The sequence below is a fragment of the Acomys minous genome, assembly GCF_964271855.1.
Source record: "Acomys minous genome assembly, chromosome: 1".
In the NCBI taxonomy this organism is placed as follows: domain Eukaryota; kingdom Metazoa; phylum Chordata; class Mammalia; order Rodentia; family Muridae; genus Acomys; species Acomys minous.
This window is the reverse complement of record NC_140483.1, coordinates 95,809,326-95,821,508: the sequence shown is the minus strand read 5'-3', so window position 1 is coordinate 95,821,508 and position 12,183 is coordinate 95,809,326. Positions and strand designations below refer to the sequence as shown.

Sequence of the window (12,183 nt, the reverse complement as noted above, 5' to 3'; positions counted from 1 at the left end):
GTAGCCAGAACAGAGGCCTAGGTCCAGTGAAGTGAACACCCCGCCCCCACCCCCAAGGCCCAGGCTAAGGGGGGGCGGAGGGGGGGAATGCCAGAGCCAAGCTTAGCTCCCAGAGGGGTATGTCCTGCTATTGGAACTGTCCGACCAGGCAGTTAAGTCTCAGCCTTCCTACCCGTCTCATGAAGGCTGCTTTCCAGGCCCGGGGTCCCGGGGACAGAGGACGAGAGTAGGGGTAAGGGCAGGGGCCTGGGCATCCATCCTGGTCCGGTTAACACCGGACGAGGGACCAGGAGGGAGGGAGGTCGTTGATGGGGGCGGTAGGAACTGGGAAGGAGTGAGAGAGCTGGTTTAATAGGCACGGGGGGCGGGGGGAGGCTCTGCCTTGTACTCCTCTCGGGGATGCTAGGACCCCAGAGTTCGTCCCGGGTGTGCCAGACACCCGGTGCGAGACACTGAGGGGCAGAACGGACAAGAGTGTGTGCAGGAGAGACCTGGCCAAAGCTGAGAGTGTGATGAGCGATCTCGGGGGTGGGTGCGCGCTCGGCCGCCCTAGGAGAGCCGGTGGAGTGGGTGTGGGTGTGTGCGCGCGCGTTTGCGAGACCCACGGCCGGGGCGCGCGTGAAGCACCGGGTCCATAGCCACCAGGAGGGCGCGCCCGAAAAAGGGCGAACGCGAGGGGACCACGCGTGCCAGTGCCGCCGAGCGTGCCAGCGGGGGGTAGGGCGCCTGCCAGCGCGGGGCGAGTAGGAGTGGGGGCTCACAGGCCTGCGCGGGCGAGTGTGCCGCGCGTGCCAGGCGCGGGAACGTGCCAAGGCGGAGGCGCGCGGGGGCCGTGGCTAGGAGGGGGGTCGTGGTGCGCGGCCGCGGAGGCGCGGGGAGACAAGGCGAGAGGGGGAGGGGAGCAAGGGCGCGCGCGGCCGAGCGGGCGCCCGCGGTCACATGGGCGAGGGAAGGAGGGAGGGAGCGCGCGAGGGAGGGAGGAGGATGGGGGGGTTAAAGCCGCGGAGAGCCGAGGAGCCGGTGCAGAGCGGGCGGCGGCGGCGGCAGTGGAGGCGGCGGCTCCAGCCGGCGCGGCGCGGGGTTCGGCAGTGTGATCCGGCCGCGGTGCTCGCTCCGCGCTCCTGCCTCGCTCCACGCCTGCAGCGGCCGAAGGGCGCGGTGCGGAGCCCGGGTGGCCCGAGGGCGCGGTGAGTGTTCCGCGGCGGTCTGCGCGAGGCTTGACCCTCGAACGCTCAGGCAGACAGACCCGCGGCCCTCGCGCGTGCGGGGACAGTGAGGGAACACGCGTGGGCCCCGCGGTCGGGGGAGGTAGGAAAGTTCATGAGAAACTTTGCCCGCAAACTCGGGGGCGGGGGCGCACGAGCAGCAGCCCCCCATGTCCGGGCGCGCCAGGGGTTGGGCGTGGTGGTGGTGATGGTGGTAGTGGTGGTGAGGCTGGGCGATCGGCGGGAGGGAGGTGGCCAGGGCGGTTAGTCCTAGTGTCCCTGTTCTTCCCACCCCTGAGCAGCACGCTCGGGGTCTGGGAAAATTCCAGAGCTAGGGGGATCACTGTGGCTCCCCACGCACCCAAAGCTTGCTTTTTTTTCTCGTGACGGGGGGAGGGAGGATCTGGACTTCAAAGTCCCCGGGAGTGTAAAGGGATGGCTGCGCTTCTGCTAGTGCCTGGGTGTCCGTGTGAATCCGCGCGCGCGTACGCGCGTCTGTGTGTGTGTTGGTGTGATCCTGCCTGTGGTTTTTTCATGAGTCCGCCTGGATGCATCTTCACTCAGTGGGTCCTGTTTAGTGTGTCTCTTTGTAAGTCCTCTCTGGTTTAGTGTGATTTCAAGCCTGTGGCATATCCCCAAGTGTCTCTTTTGTGAGTCTGCCTATGTGTGCCTCCTCTGGTGCGGCTGGGTGTCCCCAGGTTGTACAGAGAAGTGTATCTCCCGGTGCGTGGGGGGCAGGGCTGCGGGGAGGTCACCAGACGGACAGCTCTGATTCCTCTCTTCTGCCTAGCTTCTCCAGCGTCAAGCTTGCTGGCTCCCTGGGCCCCCCTCCCCCTGCGGTAGCTTCAGGCGGGCAGGACCATTTCACGCCTTGTTGAAAATTCAGGATTTTCTTTCTGTCTGTCTAGTCTCTCTTTTTGAGAATTCATCCTCCTCACTCCTGCATGTATGTGTATATACGTGTGTGTGTGTGTGTGTGCACCAGAGTCTGGCACCTTATCTTGCCGACAGCACTTGGGGGTGGGTTTTTGTAGGCAGTGTGTCTTTAACACAAGTTGTTTTGCCTGTGATGTATTTGTGTCTGTGTCACAGGGTTTATTTTGTATGCCGTATTCACCGATGTGTTAAGAGTTGGAAATCCTGAGTGTGTCTGTGCATCGGTCAACTGTTGTGTGTCCTGGGGTCTGAAACACTGGGTGTATTTTTGTGTGTCTAACCCTGGGTGTCTGTTGTTACGTGGGGCTTGGCCAATTGGATCTTCTGTGGAGATGCAGGGCGAGCTTGCATCTGGGAGGTGAAGGGAACAGGGAGCCTCAGATTGTGTCTCCACCCTGACAGCCCACACAATCTTTTCTGTCTGTTCCTGGGGCTCTAGGAAGGATTAAGATGGAGCTAAAGGTTCAGACTCTGTCAGAACTGATACTCCAGTTGGGACTCGGAGTCTACCCACAGACTCAGAGTTTAAAGTTCACACTCAAGATGTCCTGGGGCTCTGGAATTCACACTCAGGTTCACACTGGGACACTTGGACTCTTTCCAGAGAGTTGGGGGCTCACACTCACAGGCTTGTGTTCAGAGTCACACCAGGACAGTGGGATTCACATTCAGATTTATGCTTACCTCCTGGGGTCTGCTCTCACTTAGGGTTCACACTTACACATCCGGCTCCCTTAGCTCATAGGTTTACATTGTTGAGACTTAGAACTGGCCCATGGAAGCTCACCCCTTCTAAGACCACAGGGGTGGAGTGGGGGCGGGGAGCCCTTCACATCAACAGGTTCATTCAGAGACCCTGTCATTCTGAGACTAGAGGCCCATATTCAAACTCAAACTCTTTTTTTTTTTTTTTTTTTTTTTGGTTTCTTGAGACAGAGTCTCTCTGTGTAGCCTTGGCTGTCCTGGACTCTCTTTGTAGACCAGGCTGGCCTCAAACTCACAGCAATCCTCCTGCCTCTGCCTCCCGAGTGTCCCGCCAACCTCAAACCCCTAAAGAGCCTCGGGCTCCCATGTGAACTCTACCACTCTTTGGGGACACTGCAGTTCCAGTAAGGCTCGCATGCCGGGGGGGGGGGGCTGTGCACTCTGACTTACACCTCTACAGATCGGGGCTCACATTCAGATTCAGCGACACTCAGAGTCACTCGAGGACCTTTGGTTCACACTTAAGAGTCACATGGGGAATTAAAGGGTCAGACTCAAGGGGCTAACCTTGGACTCATACCACGATCTCGGTGACTCTCTCGGACTCTTGTGAAACTCTGTGCCCCCACACTCAGATTGACAGGAGGGGCTGGGATTTCCCAATTAGCCGCATATTAGAACCCTAGTGTCCATACTGTGGATTCTTACTTTTGTCCCCGAGTCAAATAGATTATAATGCTGGGATTCTGATACACTTGGCTTTACAGGGGCACTGTGGGGTTGACTTTCACACTTAAAAAGGGAAGCCTGAACTCCTACTCAGGACACCCTGAAAGCTAAGAATTCATACTGTTTTGTTATTTGGGGCTCCTAGGACTAAAGTCACAGCAGTCCCCGAACTCACTTCATGACCCCTTGGGACATACAGCCCGGCACACCTCAGAACCTTAGTTCACACTCACACCCATACTTGGCTCACCAGCACTGCCAGAGAACCAAACAAACAAAGGACAGCCACGCTTTGAAGGTGGGCCATACACTTGGCTACGGCGGCTGTGGTCTGGTGGAAAGCGACGTCTTAGGGAAAGCTGAGCACCCAGGCCTCCCTTCCAGCCTTCCACAAGGCAGCTAGGCTCTTGGCGGAATGTCTGAGTGGTTTGTTGGTGCGGGGGTCAGTGAACCGTCAGATTTCTCCATGTGCTATGTACATATTCCTTAAATAGTTGTGGCCACCTCTTCCCTGGTCAAAAGGTTGGGGGAAAGGAGGCATTTGCCTTTCCTCTCTACCCACTCATCCTTGGGCCTGAGGGTGGGGCTCCAGGAAAGTTCCCAGGTGCCTGTGTGAGTCTAAGGGGGAAGAGACTGTATCTAATGGCACCCTCTCTACTCCCCTCTGCCTAGACTAGGGCTATGTTACGTCCTGGCTCCAGTGTTTACCCACCTACCCCGCTTCCGGGCAGACTCCTAGGGAGTGTGGGCTGCAGACTGCCCCAGGACTCTACCTGCTACAGAGAAATGGTCCTGGACTTCACCAGCCCACAGTGGAGATTAGTGGGTGGGGCCACCTGAGGCATAATACCCCCCTTTCCCACTCCATAGGCGCTTACACAGTAGGGACTTGGTTCATGGAGGGGGGCACACCAGGCAGAGGCGGTGTGGGGGAGGGAGCTTCAACAGCTCCATAGCCTTGAAAGATGTGCCCCTTTGGACACATGCTCTCCAGCCCCCCCATGGAGTAGGGGGGCTTGGAGGCAAGGCATCCCGCTCTCTGCCGCCCGCCCCCCCCCCCCATGACGAGTTGAAGTGTAAATGAATCGGAAACATATGGAATGGGTTTTCTTTGAAATGCAGATTGGTTTGGGGGGGGGAACGACGGCACCATGTGTGCTTGGTTTGGGGAGGGGGTCCAGAAAGCAAGAAGGACGAAGTGAACTGACCCCCTCTTCCAGAGCGGCTATGGGGTGTGGGGGTGAAGGTGAACTGTGTAGACCCTGTGGCCCTGGGTGACCACACCCACTTGTGCTCTGGCTTCCTGTGGGGTGGGAAGGAACTGTGGGTGGAGAGCAAGGGGGTCGCTGTCCCCCTTTATATTTGCAACAGGCAAAGGGAGCCCCCAAAGCATGCAACTGCGCTGGGTTGGGGGGGGGGGAGTGTCACCAGAGGCAGGAGCTCTGGCAGCCAAAGGGTGAAAGGAGGAACTGGAACAGATGTGGCAGTTAGCAGTAGACCCAGCAGCTGGGCCTAGGGCCACAGCAGAAACCGCTGAAGTTAGGCAGTGGCGGTGCCCTGAGGCCTGAGGTAACCAGCAAGGCCTGTCTCTACAGAAGTGTCCGTGAACTTGGGACAGAGTTCTGAAGACTCAGGTCCCAGTCTTCAGCGTCCAGCGTCCAGTCATACCCCTGGGTGTTCTTTCCTCGCATAGCTCAGCAAGGTGCTAGTGTTACTTGTGAACTCGGATGGGTTCTGGGTCTGCCTCACTCACCACTGTACCCTGCCTGTGACATGGATGGGACATATAGTAGCAGAACAATGCTTTTTCTCTTCCATCAAACAAGTGGCTTCTTGTGGGCAGGATCTCGGTCCTAGTGCTTGGCCGGAAGTCGATTCTCAGTGTTGAGGCATGGTTGTCGGAAGAGGAGAGCCTTTGGGGCTTAAGGTTTGAGGAGCAAGAGCTCCTCTTTGCACCCCACTTTGGTTCAAAGGGTCTGTGGGTGATTTGCAAGTTAGAAATAGGAAAAGCTTCCTTTCGCTCAGAGAATGAGGGCAGAAGTCAGAGACTTTTCCTTAGAGAGGTATAGGTGAGCAAAGCAGGGGAGTAACTGGTCCTGAGGCAATGATGGGGGGACACCCTGCCCTCTCCCCTCATTGGTGACTTTCCTGAAGATGGACAAGTCTCAGCTCCCCTGTAGTGTCCAGTGTGTCCCTCACTCTCTGCAGATCCAAGTCACCAGAGCTCAGCTCCGAGGCCGAGGAGCCGCCTCAGGCAGGGTGGACTGTCTGTGTCGGTTATTAATGTTTGTCTGAGAACACAGTATTTGGGCCCTAAAAACGCTGAGCCCTGCCAGATCCCAGGAGTGGCTGGTGGAGGCCCCGGGCAGCATGGCTGCGCCTTAGTTGGAGAGAGAAAAGGAGAGACTCACACGCTACATTATGGTGAGCATCTCCAAGGAGAGGCTAGGAGCAAATGTGAGAGGGGGAAACTGAGGCAAGCTCGGGTGGGAAATGCAGGAGAGACAGAGAATCTTTGATTTGTACAGAGCTAAGGTTTGTAAAAAAAAAAAAATCAGCTGTGTGGGTGAGTCCGACGATGGTAGCACTCAGGGCTCCTGGTGATCTTAAACACTCCAAGGAGTTGCCTCCTTAGCAGGCTGAGGGCATCCCAGCTCCAGAACTAAAAACCAAGCAGTCAGTCAGTTGGCACCTTTTCAGGTTCCGAGCAAGCATGTGGTAAGTCTTTTCCCCTAAGTGACCTCTTCTGAGCAGTATCCATCCCTACCCCCTTCGTGCAAGGGCCTAAGACCACCTTCTGCAGAGGTCTACCTCACTTCTGACCTCAGGCCTTTGTGTGGGCCCTCCCCACAGGAGGAGGAACTACACTGTGTGGTGGTGGTGGTCCCCCAAAAAAGGCAAGAGGAGTCCAATATCAGAAGACAGATGCCACGTGACCTTGGCCCGTGAGCTGACCTTTCCAAGCCCCTCCATGAAATTGCGGGATGGGTTGGGGGCAAGGGTGGGGAGGGGGTGCTGAGCCCCGGCCCAGGCCTGGAGAGAAGGCGGTTTTGGCATCCATCCAGGCCCCTGACGTCAATGTCTCTCCAAATAATGGAATCAATATTGGGGGTGGGGGTGGGGGGGGCCCAAGCGTGAACCAGGCCCCAGCGATTAGAAACAGATCAGCACAGACCCGCAGCTGATTCTGATAGAGAGGTGGGAGGCCTGGAAGGAGATAGGCTGGGAGGCACACGGGGTGAGGGGTGGGGAGGGGTGGGGGCGGGGAGCCGGGGGGCGGGGGGGAGAGCGCAGGGTGGCACTGAGGAGTGGGGGACCAGAGCCTCCCAGCCTCCAAAGCCAGAGGGCCTAAGAGTGGTAAGCGACTGGGATGTTTGGAGTTGGTGTGATGGGGTAGAAGGTGGTGAGGGGGGATGGTTATCTGTTAAACTGGTTGGTGCCTTTTTCCATTGAGGCTTGTGGGTTTCCAGGGTGTATATGGAAAGACAGTGACAGTAGCGGCTATGAGAGTTCACCTACATATATCTCAGGCCCAGACGCCCACTCAGCCCGTATTAGGGTTAGGGTTACCCACAGGTGGTGGGGGAGTTGTGAATGAAACCAAGTGAGCTGACGTCTTGAAGGGGCATCCATCCAAGTTAGAGAGCAGGGTAGCCCCCTGCCGAGCGGGGAGCTGGCCCTGTCATTGCACATTCTCTCAGTCTCCTAGAGAGCTGCAGGTGAGAAGGAAGAGTCAAGCACCCCCCCCCCCCCCCCCGTGGTGGGGAGGGATGGGGGGGGGCTGGCGGCAGCTGACAAAAAACAGGAAGAAGGGCTGGGGGGGGAGCAGCTGTAATTACAGGGCATTTATTATTAATCAGATGAAATTGCTGGAAGCAGCTGGTGTAATGTGCGTAGCGATACTGCACGCTCCCTCCAACACGCACACACGCACATACATGCCACACACACAGCTCGGGCCTAGCTTGCTTTTTTTTTTTTTTTTTTTTTTTTTTAGCTTGTGAAGGTCAGCTGGGTCTGCATTTGTTTATTCGTCCGCATATCAGCGTGTATCTGTCTGTGTTTTCATGTTAGCCTGTCCCCTTTCCACTGCTATTGTCTCTTTGTCAGGCTACCTGCCACGCTCTGGCCTGATGTGTGTCTGTCTTCCCTCTATCTCCCTCTCTCTGGGCCTGTGTCTTGGTGTGTTGGTATCTGTCACCGCCAGCCAGCCTGTCTCTCTAACACACTGTTTTAGTTACTGGCCTTTTCTGGTTAGCGATGTTTCTGGTTTCTGGGCAAGATTCCATGACAGAGTCCCTTTCCTTTCTCATGAGCGCGCATTTCGGGCCCTAATCATACCTTTGGCAGATTTATTCCGGGACCTGTTGAGGAAGCAGTCAGACCCTGACTGTCTCTTGGGGGCTTGTAGAAGGTGAGGGGCGTCTATTGAATGGCTAGATTTCATGGAGGCATCTCCATAACCCCGAATTCCCAGGGCCCTTGCCAGCAGCCAGTTGTGTGATTTGGGCAGAGCTGCTTTTGCTGTCTCCGGTGTTCTCACTACCAAATAGAAATAAGGTTACCTCAGAATGCTGCTTTGATGACTCAGCACAAAAATACAAGTTAAAGGGGCCGGAGAGATGACTCAGCTCTTGCAGAGGACCCAGGTTCAGGCCCCAGAACCCACATAGCTTGTACCTTCAGCTAAGGGGACCCAAGACCTTTGCTGACTTCTGCAGCCTCCTGCATGTGTGTGGTGCATACACTTTGGCACATGCACACACATGACCTGAAATTTTGTTTTTAAATGTAAGTTAAGGGCTAGAGAGACGACTCAGTGGTTAATAAAAGCATGCTGTTGTTGAAGAAGACCCAGATTCGACACCCGAGACTTGCATGACCACTCATGTAACGCCAGGTCCAGGAGATCCAACACCTCCATCCACCCACCCCCAACCTCTGAGGGCACCACACACTCACATGATGTATAGGCAACACACACGCACGCACGCACGCACGCACGCACGCACGCACGCAAAGCATTTGTCTACATAAAATAGTAAAATAAGTAACGAAGAAAATAAAGGAAGGATATATGTAAGTCAAGCTGGGTGTTGTGGCACAGCTTTTACTCCCAGCACTTAGGAGGCAGAGACAAGGAGACCTGTGAGGGTTTTAGACTAGTCTGCTCTACATAGTGAGAGCCTGTGTGTGAGTGGGGGGGGGGGGACAGTCAGAAGTCAGTTATGGACTTAATGTAAAGTCTGCTGAGCCAAGGATCTGAGCAGTTGCTGGCTGGCTGACGGGCTGCCGATCTAACTCAGTGAATGAGTGCTCACCTACCACGGGTCCAGTCCCCAGCACTACAAAAATAAACAAACAACCCTAGCAGTTCCTATCACTGGAAAAGCACCATGTAAGTGGGTGAGAGCTACAGAGGCAAACTGGTATGGAGAGAAGGCCTGGGGTGGGGGGGGGCGCGGGGGTTACTGACTCCATTCTAGGCTGCAGGAGCCATCAGCCCTACAGTCTTGTATAAGTTATTTGATGTCTTTGAATGCCAGGGTTTTTGTTTTGTTTTGTTTTGTTTTGTTTTGTTTTGTTTTTAGCCGTCAAGTGGCAAGAACACTAGCACCTGAGTCTCTTGAAGAGATCACCAGGAAGAGAGGGTATAGTGCAAATAAGGCTGCATATACATTTTCTGGTACAGGATGGATGCTCTGCAAATCATAGTACATAGGAGGACATGAGGATGGTGGGCATTGATGCCAATGCCCATGGTGTGTGTGTGTGTGTGTGTGTGTGTGTGTGTGTGTGTGTGTGTTGAAATTTGTGGTGTGTGGCTTCAGGCCTATCTCGTGCCCTTTGTTCCTGTGGTTTATAACTGAAGTCAGCAAGGAAGTGGTAGAGGAACACTGTTCTGTTTTTTCCTCTTCCAGGCATATCTGCTTCTTGCAGAGATATGATAATAGCAGCTATCTTTTGGGGGGACAGTGCTGGGGAAACCCGTGCTAGGTAAGCGTGCTTGCCTAGCTGTGTGCACAGACCATCACGACCAACCCCTCAGTGCTGCATCATTAAAAACAGTGTTCACTGTTTCCATTTCACAGACGACAACACTGAGGTGCCAGTCTCTCCAGTGGGCTCGTGAGGATGGATGGGCTCCGAGAGGGACTAAGACCTGTGGCTTCTCTGTGACCTGATGTATGTCCTTTGCCCTTCTAGAACCCAGCCTTGCCACATCATCCCTCTTGGTTTTGGAAATCCCGGGAAGACTTTGGTCTGGAGAAAAGGATAATATTGATGTGCTTGGAGTGCGTCTGCTGTTGACAAGGTAGGTGCTGGGAGCCCAGACAGAGCAGGTCAGTCTTGGGGCACCAGGCAGGTGCACCAGGGCTGGTGGGGGGGGCATGAATGAAAGGCCTGAGATCCTCTCTTTCCTTCAGCTCCCCTGTCCTGTCTCTGCAGGCCTGAGGCCCATGGGCTTGAGGCTCTTCACACCCCTATTTTAGACCCAGAAAAGGAAAGAGATTCATCCATTGTAATGTAGGAAAGGCAACACCTTGTGTGTGTGTGTGTGTGTGTGTGTGTGTGTGTGTGTATGTGTGTGTGCATGTGTGTGTGCGCCTGTCACTGTGCATGTGTGTGCGTGCGCGCATGCATGTGTGTTTTGTTGTTGCCATTTCCATGTCTTTTGCTTCCATCTCTGGCCCTAAAACACCTCTCTGGCTCCATCAAGGAAGCAGCTGAGCTTGAAGGAGATGGAATGGCAGGTCCACAGTCTTCTGGGGCCAGCTGTGGGGCTGCGTCTCACTCCCCTTGCCTCTCACTGAAGCAGGCAAGGCCCCTGGATTGGCAGCCCCAGGGTGAGGGCATCCGAGGAATCGAGCCACTGGAGCGGAACGGAAGGGCCTATTGTCCAAAACCCGCCAAAGGCCCACAAAGGCCAGAGGCCCACAAAGGCCAGAGGCCCACAAAGGCCGGCTGTGCTTTTCATCTCAGCTCCCAAACAGACTGGCCATTTTCCCGGCTTAGGGCAGCAGGGCCCCAGGAGGGGGACCCTTCAAAAGTAGGAGTGAGTGTTGTTAAGGATGGAGTGGGATAGTTCAGGCTGGCACATGGCCTTCAAGGGGAGCTTAGATGGGTCAGGGGTCCAGAAGAGGAAGGAGGAAAAGACGGCTGCAGTGTAAGTTAGTTTTCCACCCCGGCTCTTCCCAGAGGGCCTAAGGGCATGGGGTGGGTGGGTGGGTGCGGAGTCTGGGTTAGAGGTTCAGATTGGGAGGTGCTACAAAATGGATTCACAGGATAATAGATGCAATTTATTGGAGCATACCTGAGGATATACATTGGGGATATAGCCTAGGAAAACAGGGCAGCTGTAAGAGTTTGGAAAATGGTACCCCCAAATGGGGAGCACTGTAGGGAGCTAGGAAAAGAGGCTTGAGGAGAGAGGGTGGTGCTCAGGAGGAAGAATGAACTCCCTGCAGCAAGAAGGACCGAGGCCAGACAGCAGGAAGGTCTTCCTGCCAGTGAACAGTAGCTCAGATGCCCTGACCCTGTCCCCGGGGATCTCAGGGGATCGCAGAGAGCAGGGGAGCTGGAGACACCCCAGGGGCTCAGGCTGAGGCAGCTTCTGTAGGGCTGAGGACTGAGGAGGGAGGGCTTGGCAGTTCCACCCACCCTTCCCCAGCAGCACCTCCTGCACCACTTTAAAAACAGCTTTTTAATTTAACAAAGTGGATGAAAAACTGTTTTTGGAAATAAAAGATATCTGCTGTCTCTCAGGCTAGCACTCAGCCCTTGCAGACAGCCTCTCTCTCTGGGTTCCCGCCTGCTGCTGGTGCCTGCTTTCCTCTCTCTGTCTTTTTGTGTTTGTTTCTGCTCTGCAGCCCCCACCTTTGCTTTGGCCTCCCATCACCTCTTTCCATCTCAGCATCCATGGGAGTCATCTCAGCCTCTCCTCTCAGTTCTGTCTCTCTCTCACTCCCTACTTCCCCTGTCTCTCTCTTCCGGGCGTCTCTCTCTCTCTCTATTTGTCTCTGTCTCCCTGCCCGTCTCAATCTCTGTCTCCCTCCGCCTCCCCCTTCTTCTCCCCCAACCCGAGCTCTAAATGGGTCTATTTAAAACGCCCGACGCTGCCAAGTCAGAAAAACGTCTCCTGATAAAGCGCATTAGGCGGAGGGAGGGAGGAGGAGGGAAGGAGGGAACGGCAGGCGGACAGATTGATCCAAGCCCGTAACCCCATTAATCAGGCAGCGTGGATCCCCCTCCCTCCCCCCCCCCACTCGGCTTCAGCCCCTTCGGAGCTAAAAGCCCCTTAAATATTTATCACCCCTCCCCCACGGGGGCGAGGGGAGGGGCATGTGGTCCCTCGGTGAGAGCATCCCCAGCCGCCTGGTCCGTCCCTGAGCCCGCCCGCGTGTGCAAATGTGTGCATGTGCTCCTGTGTACAGTCATGGGTGTGTGAGCCTGACCAGCCCAAGGCCTACTTGCTGACTTGTCCCGCTGCTGTCTGAGCAGCTGAGTCGTTTGGGTAGCTTCCTGCTGGTACTTCTGGAAACTGGCCCTGCTTGGCCCTCCTGAATGAGGCTTGGGCAAGTAGAGCAAGAAGTGTGTGTGTGTGTGT

General features: G+C 55.6%; 1 protein-coding gene across 5 annotated transcripts in view; it reads left to right on the top strand.

Moving 5' to 3' along the window:
* Window positions 1-208: 208 nt before the first annotated feature.
* Window positions 209-12,183, top strand: part of CNTFR (ciliary neurotrophic factor receptor) — a 38,769-nt gene continuing 26,794 nt past the window's right edge. For 2 of the 5 annotated variants that reach the window (XM_084795348.1, XM_084795343.1), the window contains exons 1-2: window positions 994-1,187; window positions 9,783-9,891. The gene's annotated coding sequence lies outside the window, so the exon portion shown is untranslated. Of the gene's footprint in view, window positions 233-586; window positions 718-993; window positions 1,188-1,290; window positions 1,309-9,782; window positions 9,892-12,183 lie in introns of those variants that run through there. The other 3 variants (XM_084795346.1, XM_084795344.1, XM_084795345.1) reach the window with 3 other exon arrangements.